The sequence below is a fragment of the Lagopus muta genome, chromosome 7 (assembly GCF_023343835.1).
Source record: "Lagopus muta isolate bLagMut1 chromosome 7, bLagMut1 primary, whole genome shotgun sequence".
In the NCBI taxonomy this organism is placed as follows: domain Eukaryota; kingdom Metazoa; phylum Chordata; class Aves; order Galliformes; family Phasianidae; genus Lagopus; species Lagopus muta.
The window spans coordinates 50,799,632-50,816,084 of NC_064439.1; the positions used below are offsets into that span (position 1 = coordinate 50,799,632).

Consider the following 16,453-nt stretch of genomic DNA (forward strand, 5'->3'; position numbering starts at 1 on the left):
TGAATTCACTGCAAGACACTATTCATCCTGGGCAGCCAACTGTAAGGCCCAAACTAAAGCTCATGTTTTTTCCTCCTAAAACTGTTTATCTCAGAGGTGCTTTTGCTGATCTCCTTTCGTCCACTCAAGGCAAATTGAGGCAAAATTGAAATCTCCTGTTGTAGTCTGTGCTATGGCAGTAATTTACTTGTTCCACACCTCCTGAGTGTTTTCTTCCCTAAACAGAACTAAAGGATTGAATGTGCTTACCCCAACTTTGTCTCTGACACTGCTGATATCAGTGATTATTCATAGCAATCTTCAGCATGAGCAGGTGCATGCAGTGAGCCTCCTCCTGGAACCTCTAAGTTATAATGTGGCCTTCACTATCTTGTGAGCTTTTTGATGACAGTGGTGAGGGTGCAAATCTCCCTGCTGCAGCTCATATTCCATAGTGCAGGGAGTTGCTGCCTGACTTGCATCTTGGCTACTCTAGGCCTTCTTGAGAAGTGAGGGGAAAACAAACAGAGAAAAAATCACTTTGAGATGACTTAGTCCTTGAGCCGTATGAAAGAGCAACCCAAACGTCCACATTCAGGTCTGAGAGTGTAAGAAAAGAGCCCCATTTCCTGCCATTTTGTTTACTTCAAACTCATATTCACACTACCAGCACTTGCAGGACACAACACACGACCTCTTGTTGCAATATCCTTATGTTAGGCATTTGCTGAACGCACAAGTAAGCCAACAAATGAAAGAAACGACAATGGTGACAGCGGTGACAGAGCTCAATGGTAGGAACAAAACCGCCTTCAAAGCACCCACTTATGTGAAACTGTCCTCCCTGACAACTGAGTACAACCCTGAACACAGCATGAGGCGATCAATTAATGGCTCCCCCAGTTTGATGGCAGGTGGGGACGCAGCTGCCTTGGACTTTCAGCCTCCGTGCACGCTGATGCTTTCCACGGGGGAGCAATAGACCAGAATATTCTGACCATCCCACAGCTTCAAGGTGACATCCTGCAGGCACCAACTGACACAGAGCAAGGCAACTTTTAACTTCCTTCAATCACTTTCAGTCTAGTGGTACCATGGGTGCAAAAACAGCAGGCATGGGATGCAAACCACTCCAGGCCTTCGTTATTCTTAAAAAAAAAAAAAACACAAAATTATCACAGTTAATTTAAAACTCAGTTTTCAAAGGCCAGTTTCTAAAAGATGTAGTTCCCAATATCATAGCTCAGCACAGCAGATCCGGAATATATGCTCCTATTTGTTGCAACCTGAATAAAAGCCCAGCAGCTATTTTCAGCTGGGTCGTTCCTCTCTCACTGCCAACCCCATGCCTTTCTTTCCCTTCATCCTGCCAGTGCATTCCATGCTTCGCTCTTCTCCCTCCTTGGAGCCATGCTGCGTTGCTAAGGAATTATCCTAGCTTGGGAAAGTTTGAACACTCTCTGATCGCTCCCTGTGATTGCTGAAAAATCAACAGGGTACAGAAGTGGTTACTCAAAGGAAAACTGCATTTGTTGGTTGCAGGAGGGGAGTCTTTTGCTTTCCCAAATCTCTGCTATGAACCCACTTCTAAGAGCCTGCTCACATGGGTTTTCCAGCTGGGAAGTGCTATTATTTCAGCACACCAAGATAGGAGTTTTAAAGCTTCTGGCAGGCACCCAGCTCTGCTTTTACTGGAGTCAATGCCAAGTACGTACAATTAGGTAATGAGACTGCTGCACCTCTGTGTGATGAATCTACAGCAGGGCTCATCCCAGCCAGCCCTCTGACTCGATCTGACCACTTGCTGCTGGCAGTCAGCAGGCACAGCGCTGCTCCCTTGGCATGGCTTGGGGCCTCAGCTCTCTTCTCGCTTTGGCCAAGGATGCAGGTGTCCCTTGTCAAGACCAGAGCCTCACCTGCCTCTCCTCACAGCCCCTGGGCCTCCCTCAGCTCCAGGCAGGAAACCCTGCAGCCTCCCATCCCTGCCTGTGAGCAAACACCCCCTCCTCAGCTTCAAACTGGCTCACACACTCCACATTTTCCTTTTTTTCCAGCTGGCCTCTTTTAAAAAAGAATTAAATTAAAAAACCTGATTGACAGACTGCCTTGCTTTGGAGCTTCTCTCCCCATGTCACTTAACTGTGTCTTGTTGCCTCTTGGGCCTCATGTGTGCGTGCTGTGTGGGACCACACCAGGATGGCCCACTTACCCATTTGTTATTCCTCCCAGGGGTTTCAGGAGCGGACAAGAAGAAATGATTTTAGCTCCTCAGACAGGTGCAAGGACACTAAGTGCTGTCAAGCTCCAAGCTGATCTATATGTGGGCCCCATACTAAGTTGACAGATTTGTCTGCCACAAATCATTTTGCAGAAGATGCGTTCTCTTTTCAGGTTGCAGATGGAAACGTGTGGAGAGTTGTTTTTAAAATAAAACTGATACACTTCACTTACTACTGTATTTTAATACCTTGCAATCTTCAGTCATCCTCATGCTCACTCTCTGAAGTAGGGAGCCTCCTCCTCCATCTGTGAGGAAAGGATAGCGAGGAGCGAGAGTGCCAGGGTACAGATCCCCAGGGAAGCACAGATGTGCCTAAATAATGTCTGTGGACCTCAAGGGTACCTCTGGTCACTAGGAAGGAGGCCAGGTCTGGCCCTGGATCTCTGAAGTCCCAGTTTTGTGCCTCCTTCCCATACGTTTGAGCTTTGATTCCTACCGCCGTTCTAAACACAAATCCATCAAGTTGCATTTATCTAATTATGAAAAGAAAACAATATCATATGGCTGGTGGAAACTGAGCAAAAATGTTGCAGCTCTGGGTTTGTGAATACAGCTAACAGAAATTCTCAAAAACCTGCAAGGAGATTTTCATCAAATATAATTTCCTCTTTTGCAGTGGAAGATGGAGTTTGAATGCTCAGTTCCAGAAATCAACTTCACCTTGAAAATCAAGATTTTCAGGCGTCAGTACTACAAGAATGTAAAATCACTATTGTGTGACGTGGAGTCAGAGCATCCTATCAACTTGAGTAAGATAACTGTTATCTACCATGATATTTAGCTTACCTTGATTCACTCCGATACAACATGGAAGATAACTCCCTTACCTCAACACATAACACCAGACTGAAGTTGGGCTTGCTGCACAACCACCTCAGCAATTCCTTTGGAGGAGGAGTGAGGGGAACAATCTGCTCCATTGGCTCACAATAGCTACGTGTTACAGTTTGCAGAAGACATTTCACACAAATGAAAGGCTCACACTCTTCTTAAATTTGTATTCATAGAGACGTATTCAACACGTTTCTCAACTAATTTCTGTCATGATGATGATAACCTTTCACAAGATCTTCAGACATGAATTTCCTCTTCCTTTGTGTGATGATCTCAGCAACACAGATGACTAAACCACGCATCCTGCTCCAACGTTTTCTCCTTCCACTTCTATCCCTGCATATCTTCCAGTACTTCCCCTAGTACACACCACTGACAGAAGTTATCCATTTCTGAGTGAATTAAAAGGTACCCCATTGACTTTGTTCCAGATACTGGTAACTTTATCTGCAGATGTAAAAATATGTTAGAGATTCAGTGAAGCATGTTAGTGAAGTGGACACTCATTCCTTCTGAAGTCAAAAACACAACAAAACTATCTCTCCTTTAGCTTAAATGCTCACTTTGTTGTCGTCATCGTTATTTTAATGTATTTCAAGCATTTCATTAAGCTTTTCTAATGGCTGATGTGTAAATGGTTATACAAGTATGCGTGTTCTGGCACACATTAATCTCTGCTGAAAGAATATATGGTGTTACAGCTGCAACCCCCAGGGAAAACCACTCAGTCACTGAAATATTTATGAGTAAACACCTTTCCTCACCAGAATGCATGGTGATCTAGAGGTGACCTGTATTGTGTTAGAGCATCCCATAACCATAACAAGCATGTAGGTTGTCTATTTACAGATCACTCGGTCCATTAAGACGCATCAAGGTAACAAGACATTCAATTATTCTATCAGTGCCGCAAATTCTGCTATTCAGGTTAGTTAATAAACAAAGCTGTGCTTAGAGCTGAAGATCTGAACTAACTGCACTCAGTCTGATATTTGAATAATAAAAATGTTTCATGTATAATGCTTGGGATCACAAGTGGAAAATGCCAGGAGTTCTGAAACAGAACCAGCAGGCAGGAGCTAGGAATGTTGTGGAGTCAGTAGACTGATCTGTGATACAATCATCGAAGATGCTTGACTAGTTTATTTCAAGAAAACATGGATGTTCACCGAGATTGAAAGCATGAAAAAGTGGGAAAGAAAGTTGGTGGTTTATGTCTTGGGTGAGGTCTGTAGAAGGCTGGATTTTGATTTCACCCTGAGTCACTCAAGTGACTAGCATTCTTAAAAGGTGACATAGAAAAATATTAGTGAGAATAGTTCAAAAGTTCTTCTCTGTTTTTCAATCAACATAAGAGGTTGTGTGCTTGCCCTGAGTATTTGGCCTTAGATAAGGTGCCTGGTAAAATTTCTAAAACCTGGGAAATGTTTTTGCCCAGGGTATCATGTAGGTAAAATCTGGCTGGAGTGAGATGTAAAGTGGAATTTTATGTGAGTTGATTAAAGGTTAATTTTCTTGCCCCGACAACCTCCTCCTTCACCTGCACTATCTAGTCCATTCCCTACTGCCTTTGTTTAGTCAAAAACAGAAAAATCATAACAAATAAAATGATTCGAAAGGGACACAATCCCTCAGTGAGTTGCCTGAAGAGGTCTCTGAGGATGTCCTGGGTCTCTAGAAAAACCAGGAAAGAACAGCTGGTCCTTTTCTAAAGGACCTCAGTTTCTGGGTGAACACACTGATGCAAAGTTCTTCTCAGACAGCAACCCAGAGAGGAAGTTATCTGTATTTGTGAGGTTTGTCTCAGCCCAGCCCCAGGATGATGCAAATCAGCCTTGTGCAATACTTCATCACCCAGCACAGCGTTCTCCAGTTGCCTATGTAATGTGAGTGCTCAGCCCCATGTCAGGCTGTTATCCCCCATTGCAGAGGCTTACAGGAGCTTTAAAAGCCATGCCATTTGTGCTGTAGGCTCCACTGTGCAGTTTGTGAGTATCTATAAAACTCCTCTGAACAAAGTTTTGAAAACTAACGTGGAACATACCTGGGGGGAAGGGAGGCGACTGCTATTTGAAAGATAGATCTTGATACATTTCTGAAAATGATTACAGTAAGGGAAGGATTCGCTGACTTGGAAGGTCCCTTAGCATTCTGCAATGTACCCAATACGTCACAAAATGAAGACGCCTTTCTTGCTGTTTCTAGTTCTTCTCATCAGAGCTACAGATTTAAGCCTGGAAATCCATTCCTTCTCCAGATCAACTGGCACCCCACTCTATTGCTTTGCAGTGGGACTCTTGCTCCCAGATCACTTGAGACTTGCTGAAAAGCCCCGTGTTGATCTCTTTTCATGTTGGCAAACTACTGGGGAAGCCATTCTGTGACACAGTCTCTCCAACATTAGTTGTGCTCTTTCTGTATCCACACGATTCTTCCTATCTGTCTGTTAGATGTTGTGCACCTTCAGAGGGCTTCCAGGGCAGCAGGATTGTTGTTCAGATGCTCCAAGTCCTGCTGATAATACTGCATTATGGCAAAACTTTCTACGCAGGAGAAGTAGGCTAGAGAGGAGATTGTCCACTTTAAATAAATAAACAAAAATATAAATAAATGAATCAATGGATTAAGAACTGGTTCGCTGGTCACAGCAAAACGGTTATATAGGATCAACAGTCCTACGTCAGGGTGCAGGCTGGTCACAAGCAGTGTCCCTCAGGGGTCGGTCTTGGGACCAGTGCTCTTCAGCATCTTCATCAATGACACAGATGATGGCATCAAGTGCAGCCTCAGCAAGTTTGCAGATGGCACCAAGCTGAGCAGTGCACTCGATACATTGGAAGGAAGGGAAGCATCCAGAGGGACCTGGACAGGCTGGAGAAGTGGGCCTGTGTGAACCCAATGATGTTCAATAAGAACAAGTGCAAGGTGCTGCACTTGGGTCAGGGCAATCCCAGGTATTTTTATATAGACTGAGGGAAGATCTCCTTGAGAGCAGCCCTGCGCAGAAGGACTTGGGGTCCTGGTGGGCGAGAAGCTGGCCATGAGGCAGCAGTGTGCGCCTGCAGCCTGCAAGGCCAGCTGTGTTCTGGGCTGCATGAAAAAGGGGCGGCCAGCAGGAGAGGGAGGTGATCGTCCCCCTCTGCTCGGCTCTTGTGAGGCCCCATCTGCAGCGCTGCGTCCAGGCCTGGGGCCCCCAGCACAGGAAGGACGTGGAGCTCTGGGAGCGGGTCCAGAGGGGCACTGAGATGAGCAGAGGGCTGGAGCAGCTCTGCTGTGAGGAAAGGCTGAGGGAACTGGGCTTGTTCAGCTTGGAGAAGAGAAGGCTGCGGGGAGACCCCATGGTGGCCTTCAGTGCTTGGAGGGAGCGAATGAACAGGAGGGGGAATGGCTGTTTGTGAGGGTGGATGGTGATGGGACAAGGGGAATGGTTTTAAAGTGAGACAGGGAGGTTTAGGTTGGATATTAGGAGGAAATTTTTCATCAGAGGGTGGTGAGGCACTGGAACAGGTTGCCCAAGGAGGCTGTGGATGCCCCATCCCTGCAGGCATTCAAGGCCAGGCTGGATGTGGCTCTGGGCAGCCTGGGCTGCTGGTTGGTGACCTGCACACAGCAGGGGGTTGGAACTGGATGAGCACTGTGCTCCTTTGCAACCCAGGCCATTCTGTGATTCTATGAAAAAGATAATTCCTCCAGACACCCATCCACCTGAAAAATAGTTCAGAACTATTTATGAGGAGAAATCTAGCTAAAGGAAGCCAGGAATCCTTCTTCAGAGAAGCAATGCTGACTGCAACATTACTCAGCACATTTAAATGAGAAGAGCTGTGAGTATAGCCTGTTCCGCTGATGTACAGCTTATGACCAAGTGTCCCTGTTAGTCATATTTGTGTATTTTGTAACAGATGGGAAAAAAAGGAAAAAAAGGCATAAGGATGAGTTTTTGAAGGTGCTCTGAAAGTAATTCAGGGTTTTTTTTAATGGAGTACAGAAAATAGTTCAGGAATAGGGAATATTTATTTCACATACATTGATGTTGGGCAGCAACAGCTGCTGCAGCTACGTAACTCCTGCTATACTTCTGATACAGCTTTTCTAGTGGCAGCCAAGAAACTGCAGCTTTACCAAAGGCTATATTAAAAGCAAGGCACAAAGCGGTGCCATTAAACGTAATGGTCAACAATAGTTGCACAGATGACTGGATATGGAGGATAATTGTTGTAAGCTGCTATTTGTCAATATCTGGCTGCTACGTATAGCTAGAAAGTGCTGTTCATTGATGACCACTGCATAAAGCAGAATGTGAGGCTGGATACATGCCAACCTTCCTTATGGAAGAAGTGATTTGGCTAAAGACAGTTTTAAGGCTTACCAGATGAGATTTCTAGATATGTTTCACACAAGCCCAACTTCATTCTGCTGACATCAAGAAGAGTAGTTTCAAGCTCAGAGTGTGCACACATTAACATCCTGCTCTGGCAACTTTGCTCTCGCCTTCCAGAGAGTTTAAAATAAGGTGTATGATTTGTTTCCTGGTCCCTCCCCATCTATATCACTCTCTGAGCATGAGAATGAGGGGTGTTGCCTGCTCTCCCTAATTAGAGTCATCTCCTACGAGCAGACAGTATCCAGGTGGCATAGAAACAGCGCTGTTAGGCTGTAGTGGTTCTCCTGCCCCCCTGGGCTATCCTAGGGAGCTCCAGCAAAAGGGACCTCAACATACTGGCCCTTAGGACCAGTGTGTGGACCATGCTGTGGACCATGGCAAGAAGCCACTCATACCCTGTTAAAAGTACATAGTGTTCATCCTCCAGTTTGGAGGGAAAAGTGGTTTGATTTTCTCCCATCAGTGTCTCACTTTGAGCACTGAATGTGAAATGCCCAGCTACTGTTTGTCTGCATGTTTTCTGTAGAAAAGCTGAAAGCATTCTGGGGTTGGCTTGGGAAACTGCTCCCATAAGGGAGAGAGTGGGCGTGAAGACAGAGAGTAGAAATATGATCACCTGAATGTTTGTACAAGCTTTCAAAGAGACCACGTGCATGCAAACTATTTCAGCCTAAAGGAACTGGGGGGAAGTGCTCCTCTCCCCCCTCCTCCTTCCATTATGGAAACTGCTTGCTCCTCACAGATCCCAGTACGGGCTAATTCTGTACACTATACAAAAGAAACTGGAACAGCCCTGAGTGTGGGCAAAGGGAGGCAGGTTCCCGGTGTGGAGGCTACACAGTGACATACCACTCAGTACAGAAAGTCTCATTTCAGAAGATCAGCTGGCTTGCCTCTGAGTAATCAGGCACATTTAGGATCTCTCAATATAGTAGCAGACCAAGAAGTAGCCATTGCATTGAGCCATTCGATTACACGGCTCAGTGATGCAGGGAACGAGCTGTGTTACTTTCAGTAGAGGGAGAAACTTTTTCTGAGATTTCTGAATAGCAGTGCTGAAGCTGAAATTAAAAAATAAATGCTAATGTCCTTATTAAAGCCAACTTCAATATTTTAAAGCATCAGGGGATCGAATGTCTGTCATATACCGCTGAGCTCAAGGGCATGATCTGCCTAAAATTAAAGCCTGCTTTCCAGCCTTGTCTGATTTGTTATTAATATGTGTAAAATGAAGGGGAGGCTTCACAACTTATGTGAGGGCTTGAGGAGCAGGCTTAGCTACACTTTTCTGACAATGCTGTATGATAAGGCAGTAGCTGAAAAGCATTTGGTAGAAGCAGCAAGGGAGAGGAAGAGGATCAAGAAGCCCACGGAACCCCCTCAGACAGGCAAAACCTGTTTCTGTTCCGATGCTAAATAAACAATATAAAAACAAAGCAAGAGAACAAAAAAAACCCAACATACACTTGGACTAATCATTTGAATTCTCAACAAAAGACGTGTGGCAATTAGGTCTGTGAGCAGCGATGGCTACCTGCCCAGCTTTTCTCTTCTTGTCCAGTTCTCCTCAGTGCTGGTCGCTTTTAACTGCCTTCATGGTCTTCAGGAGAAATTAATAAAATCTTTAGCATCTCACAGGCTTGTGGTGCTTTATGGGACAGCACCAAAAAGAGATTTACTGGTAAAATTGCTAGACTTAAATATACATTCTCACAAATCCTCCTTTAAGTAGCTCTCTTTTTCCTGCCCAGATGTAAAATCTCAGTTATAAGTGAAACATTACTGACCAACCTTTCATTTCATCCCAACTTTCAAGAAGCCTCCCAGAAACCAGTCTTCCTAGTAACCACAGCAGCCTGCTGTCTGCATAACTCCCACCTTCGGAAATGGGTACAGCAGTGCTTTAGAATCAACCCTGGCATTAAATGAAGCAGAGGTAGAACCCAGAAGTTTCAGCCACACTTTCCTTAACTTCATGTGCTTTTCAGATCTTACATACTGCTGTTTTTCCCTCTACACAAAAGCAAATGGAAGGGCCAGAGGTGAAATAAGGTTGCTAACAGCACCAAGGCTTACTTTGCATAAGACTATACATAACCACACATCCCCCACTCCTGAACAGTCCCATAAAAATAGCCACTTGCTGCAGTTCTCTTAGAAAAGCTGGCATCTTTCCTCCCTGAAAAGAAGGACAGATATTTGTTGTGAAAGAAGAAAACTAAAGGGTTATTTCCCCTCTTTTCTAAAAGCCCTTTCCAACTGCCCAGCCAAGCAGGCCTGAATAAAAGCACAGCACACAGTGGCCAGGCTCAATCTCACCAGGGCCCCACAGCACACCCAGAAGGCATCATGGTGAGAACAGAGCAAGCTGGGGACCAAGCTGGGCTGAATGTGTTTATTCACTCCTTTTAGTGATGCCACCACTTCACTGATTGCCGAGAAGAAAATGACCTCCTGGGTGAGGCATGGAGCCAGGGCCCAGCACACTGTTCTGGTGCTTCCCGTGCACGCTCATAGCACAGCAAAGCATTCAGACTGCAGGGGCCAGATCTCTCTCTCGAGTAAACTCCTGTAAAGTAAACACACTTGCAGCAGGGGTGAGTTTGGTTCAGCTATGCCAGCAAATGTAGTGTAGCCAGGGTGTGTGCGTTCTGGTTTTTTTTTTCTTTTCTTTTTTCTTTTTTTCCCTGAGCCATGAGGTAAACAGGAAGTTTCTTGCAAGCCTATTTTTATTCCTTCCTGTATGCCCCTTCCCACCATCGCACAGTTTGCCCTTTTCATGAGTCCTGGTTGTGGCATCCCAACTGAATGACACAGCAGAGGGAATACCTCCAAGGAAGCTGATCCATTCTTCCATTTCTCTGTGTAAGAGTGAGACTGTGCAGCCTAAGGAGCCTTGATCTAATGCTATTGCCCACAGCAGGTCGGTAGGAAACTAGAGGAGCTGTCAGTGGGAGTGCACCGTGTTGCTTCAGGCCTGCCTGTGGAGCACAGGACCTGACCAAGCACCTGAGTACCAGCTTATGCTCTTTCTTCTCAGCTGGGGGAAAGGGAGGAATGGCCTTCACAGCAATTAAAAAAATTGAAAAATTAATAAAGGGCTGCTACATCCTTTTGATGTAAAAGCATAGACATCTGAATGCATACGGAAGTTGTATGGGATTTCTAAATCCAGATTTGACACCTAAATTCTTGTGCCAGGATGGTGAAACGCAAGCACTGAACGTAGTGAGAGCTGTTTAGTAAACCAAAGGACAAACCCAGTTACAGAAATATGACCTAGGCAATGCCATTTGAGTCCTGTTGTGAAAATCACCTCTTGCATCCCTCAAGTATGCATTAGTCAGGTATTACACAGCTGACAACCACAGTTTAGAGAGGGTGGAGAGGCAAACTTCAGGGTAAACTTCCTCAGCTCGCTTCTCTGCTGAGATGCCCACATGTGTGTCTTACATGCTCCAGCCCAAGGAAAACCTAGGTATAACTTTTGTTGTTTCTAGAATTCAGTTTTAAAGCATGTTATTACTCATTCAAAGGCTTACTTTGTTAACTAGTTGATGTGGTTTTAAGAGGTCTTAATATTCATGTTTACAGCTTTTTTTACTGAGCATTTGTTGATAACTAGTACTGGTAGCAACCCCTCCCCCCCCCCAAAAAAAAAACCACCAAGAATATATTAATGCCATAACAATCTCATGCCCCAAATCCCCAAGTTGTGACATTCGTACAATCACTCATCTCTCTCCCTACTAATCTGCTCCTCTGCTGGGCTTTCTTCACTTCCCTTGAGGAGCTTGAGCAGCGTGAGAAGTTGCAGCAGAGGAGGTAACTATGTTTTGTTAGAGAAATGGTGACAGTCAGCTCACAAGGACAGGACATCAAGAACTTTTTGCTTGCTGGCTAGTGTTTTCTGCTGTCCTTAAATCACAGTTTGGAACATTAGTTTTTTCCTCAAATGGACAATCTGATTCATGTCTATGTTTCTTCTAAGACTTGTCCTGCAAGGAGCAGGACATGACCAGCTGTTGTTCTCAGAGCCTGGCACACTGATTGTTCTGCTGGATGCAGAATAAAGTGAGGAACGTGCTTGATGCCAACACCACATAACAGAAAAAAGGTTGTAAATTTGGAGAGCTGATCAGATATAACAGACTGTGACCTAAGGCATTTGTTTTGCCCCTTTCAAAGTTGCAGTCTGAAACTGCCAGGCAAAATTTGCCTTTTATGATGAAATTCAAGGTAATTGAATACAAATGTCTGGGCCTGGGGGGGCGCTGCTGACTGTTTGCATGAGTAGGAGTAGAAAGACATGGAGCTCTTGCATCAGCAAGGAGGTTTTGACTGAGACTGAAGGAACCTCGCTAACAAATGGCTAAAATGAAATGGTCTGCAATCTGCTGTCAGCAGGTTCAGTTGGTCTCATGGTCTGACTGCACCCAAACAAGCAAGATGGAAAATAAGAGGAACTTCTTGCCAATCAACCATGTGCTCGTGACTGTTCTCATTTCCGTCTCTACTCACGGTGCATCTTGGTCTGCCAGGTCACAGCCTGCTGAAGCACAAACTGGCTTTGTGAATGGGGCAGAGCAGAGAACCAAGAGCTGCGGGCGCCCTGACAATGGTATGTCAGGATGGTGCCATCCAGGAATGTAATTGGCAGCTGAGAAATGTGGAGACCAGCAAGTGCTGCTACTCTGTGCTGCACTTCCCTCAAAGCCATGGCCCGTCATAAGCCCTGACAAAGCAAATCTGCAGAGACACCCAGCATCCTGCAAGCGTTAGGCCCCTAGCCTGCTGCAGCTCTGCCAAGCTCCCCACTGCCCCGGCAAGGAGAGTATCCCCGCTGTCTGCTTGCTGTCACACAGGCAGCCAGCTGCTCAGACCTCTCCCCTTTCAGGCTGGGCCTTGATGACTCCTCTGTTCTCCTCCCACTTGTTTCTCAGCTGTTCTCTGGCCCAGTGCTATGACAGCATGTTGCATAAAGAGGTTAAGAGCTACACATTTTAACAAGTCTTCGGAGATACTGTAGACCTTTTTAATCCCGCAGTTGTCAGTTAGCTTCCAAAAGCGAGGACTAAGGTGTCCCTGGAACGCAGAGGATCCCTCAAAGGGGCAGCCATTCCCCTTCCCTGCCATCTTGGTCACTTGTGGGATGGATGCCTAGATGTTGTATTCACATCCTTGAACAACCCTCAGCATGCAGCTGCTGATGACTTTGGAGTGATGACACAGAAGATACCAATAAAGTCAGCTTGTGGAAGATCAGAACTCAGTATGGAATTGTTGCCTGCAAGGATTCATCATTAAGATCTCTGGCCAACTGTTTGTTGATCCTATGAGCTGCTTTGCTGAAATGCCACAGAGGTGGCACATGAGGGAAGGGAAGCAGACATGCTGAGATCCATGCCTCTTGTTCTGAGACTTTCTAAAAATTATTTAGAGCTTGCAAAGCACTTAGGGTATTAAAGGGAAGGAAAAAATCTAGAGTTCATTCAACACAATGGGAGTAATTGTACGACAGTGCAGTTAGAGAATCTTATAAATGAATACAATATGCAGTTGCCTCATCATGAGGGAAGCTCAAATTGCTATCTGTGACAGAGATCTCTCCTCAGAACCTGTTATACCACTAAAAAGTATGTAAGTCAACTTGTGGAAAAGCAGATTTCTTCTCACCTGCTAATTAAAAAAAGTACAATTTCCAAGTTATAGTGTTCTGCATAAAGATATCTTCCCTCTTGCTATTCACAGCAGTAAGAAAGATTAAGTGGAGACTAGTGTACACAAAAACACCAAGCTCACGGTTACCAAAAGAGGTATTAAATCATTATAAGTACTGTTGTCTAAAAATAAATATTAAAGAGTAGAACTTCCTAATAAGGGCAATGTTCATATAATACCTTGAAAATGGTAAGATCTGGTGGAGTAGGTAGTCTTCAGGCCTGACACTGAAGGTAAGAAGGACTCAGAGAGTTAACAGTGAGATAAAGCAAACACAGAGAGGTGGAAGACTTCCAGGCTCACATGTGAAATGGTGGGTTATTGCAACAATCAGGTCTGTTTTTAATTAGACTTTTGTTTTCTCCATAGAGGATCTTCTAAATATAGACTGGACTTAAGAGATTCTCCCTATTTCCAGCAAATTCATATTTCTGTTCTGGTTTCTGCAATTCATGCAGGTCATTTGATTTCCACTTGTGTTAGAGGTTGATCTCAGGCACCTCCACCAAAGGCAGGGGGTCAGTGAAACTAAATGCTTTTTCACAAAGCTATAGCTGTTCTTTTTATTTGTTTCTGGCTGAAGCAAGAAGGCTGGGACACAGGTTCTCTGGGGAAGGCACCTCCTCCTCCTCCTCCTGGCCCCACCAAGTTCCACCAGCATGTCTGGCTTCCAGTTGCTATCACAGTCTGAACAGTAAACAGTAATATTGCTGTGAATTCAGAGAGAAGCTACTTGATCTATGCATATTTGGTGTGATCGCTGCTGGTTACCTCAATTTTGGCCACTGATTGCTTACCTGGCTAAGACAATATACCAATAGCCACTAACACAGGCACCCGGGAGCCTTGAAACCACTGTAAACCACTGCAGTCCTGAGTTATCATCTTGACACGTTAAATATGTGCTGCAAAAGACTACAAATAAATTAAAGTAAAACTTATCATGCGATTTGAACTTAGACCTCAGCATCTAAACTCAAGGATCTGTTGCCTTGGGATCTCCCAGAAGTCCTTCTGCAGCTCAGGCTGATAGGATTTGAGTTGGCTCCAACTTCAGCTCTTGAGAAAACCACCCTGGCAGTTGAGGGAAATGTCTGATAAACCACACACAAGCATGCACTTGTACTGAGCATTCTTGCTCTTTGGGATTTGCTCAGGTGGATAGATACAACCCCTCCACTGATCTCCTAAGATACATAAGGCATCTGAATTTGAGCCAATTTCTGTATTAATAACCACCAGGACATAATTTTAGAGACAGCTTCTTGACACTGTCTAGCAAATACCTTCATCGTGGTAACGTTACCAAAGACAGGACAATAAAGTAGAAGTATTTTAACAAGACTGTCATTTCAGCATGTTATTGTCTCCTTTTTCAAGAAAATAGTCTCAACCTACTGTTTATCACATCTCTGAAAAATGACAGCACAAGTTGTGCCTCCTACCAGCATGTTCAGAAATACTGAGAACTTTCCACGGAGTATCTGCCTTCACCAAAAGCTCAGGAACTTGTAGAAAGGAAGTCTGCTTATTTCAGAGTCAAACTGAAAGTAGCTGCAATGCTTTTTTTTCTCTGTTGTTTTTCTCCAGCTGCACTGAAAAGTGATATAATAATATTTAAGAAATAAACTATTCTTCAGGCAGCTTTGAAATGTTGCCTTGAGGGGTATTCATGGGGATGGCTCTTTGAAATGTGTAACTTACCCTGGTTAAAATGCTTTGTGAGGACAACTGCATGTATGAGAAAGATTACTGGCAAACCACAAGTCTATGGCAAGCTTATTTCTGCCTTTGCTGCTATCAAATTAAAAAGGAAAGTAAAAGTGGTCAGCAGAGTGACTGAAAAAACTAAGAACACCTTAATTTTTCAGCTGTATCACATCTCCTGGGGCCGCATACTACAATGCAGGTGGCTCTGTTCAGTTATTACAAAGTCTAAGGTGGTGCCTGTAGATGCTTATTTTCATTTCCTTTTTCCTCCTGGGTGCTCTCATTCACACAGTTTTGTATCTTTATATATCTTTGTACATATTCTGTCACAGACCACTTCCCCATGTGCTCTCAAGCTACACAGTCACCTGTACTACATTTCTTTATGTCTACCTTCCTTCACTCCTCCACCTGTCCTTTTCCTCTTCAGACTATTGCACTACTTCAGTGCTGTTCAGGCAGAAACAGCAGGACCATTGTTCCCAGTGTTCACGGAGCCTTCTCTTGCCATCCTTCAGTTTATCCCTCTGTAAAATGTTTCTGTCTTCCCGTCTGTGAATAATGAAGGCAGATGCCTGGAACCTTTTTGTTTTCCTGCCAAGTTGCAATGACCCTACAGCCTGGTATCTTCAGAGCTTTCAAAGGGTAGGCATATGTGCTAGTGAGTTCAAACGACCCATACTAGACCATCCTGACTGACAACTGCAGCTGCTTATGCTTTGCATTGAAAGTCAAGACATATCACGGAGGTATGACTAGGGCATGTTATTGGAAAAGCAAGATAATTATCCTACAGTGTGACCCTTTTTTTTTTCTCTTTTTTTTTTAGAGCATGGCATTATAGGTTAATGCCTAATAATCTGTCATTAACATCCCTAATTGTACGTTTCTGTAATTGGATATCATGGGGGGGAGGAATGTTCACCTTTTGTATTTCCAAGGTGAATTGTCACGGATTTCAGAGTAAGAACTCGTAAGTAGGGTAAATGAAAAACTTGCACCCAAAGTTCAGGAAAAGAAAATCGGTGGTGTTTACCCTTTCAACAGTGAGTGCCTTGCCTGGGAAAACTATAGGACAGCTTCTTGGCTTCCCTGCCACAGGGAGTGAGGTCACCGGAGCAGCAATCCAAGGTTCAAAAGAACTGCTCCACTCTGTACCAGCACATCCCCACAGCCTGCGTCACAGCCTGGCTTCCAAATGGCCACAATAAAACAAAATAATCTCACAAAGAAACAGCAAATATATCCCATTGACTGTATCAGGAATAACAGCATGCTTAGCACAGGCTTAGCAGAAGTGGACTTTCAAACCAGAGAGCTTTTCATATTGTGACGTATGTTTTCTGTACCTAATTTCCTAGAATAGGTTCACTGAACCTGCAAGCTGATCAGTGGAGAGTAGCATTTCTCATGGCAAGATCAAAGAGCTTGCAATGCCTTGCATGCAGTGGCAGCTACTTAACTTTCATGCCAGTCTACAGCCATTTTTCTGCACCCAGTACATTAATTACGACAAAGACAGACAAGTTCCCAAAGCCTATCTA

General features: G+C 44.5%; 1 long non-coding RNA gene across 1 annotated transcript in view; it reads right to left on the reverse strand.

Moving 5' to 3' along the window:
* Positions 1 to 761: 761 nt before the first annotated feature.
* The window catches only part of LOC125696499 (uncharacterized), a 33,365-nt gene continuing 17,673 nt past the window's right edge, over positions 762 to 16,453 (reverse strand). The window contains exons 2-3 of the long non-coding RNA XR_007378362.1: positions 3,088 to 3,541; positions 762 to 1,127 (exon numbers count right to left, since the gene is read on the reverse strand). This is a non-coding gene — a long non-coding RNA (uncharacterized LOC125696499). The remainder of the gene's footprint in view (positions 1,128 to 3,087; positions 3,542 to 16,453) is intronic.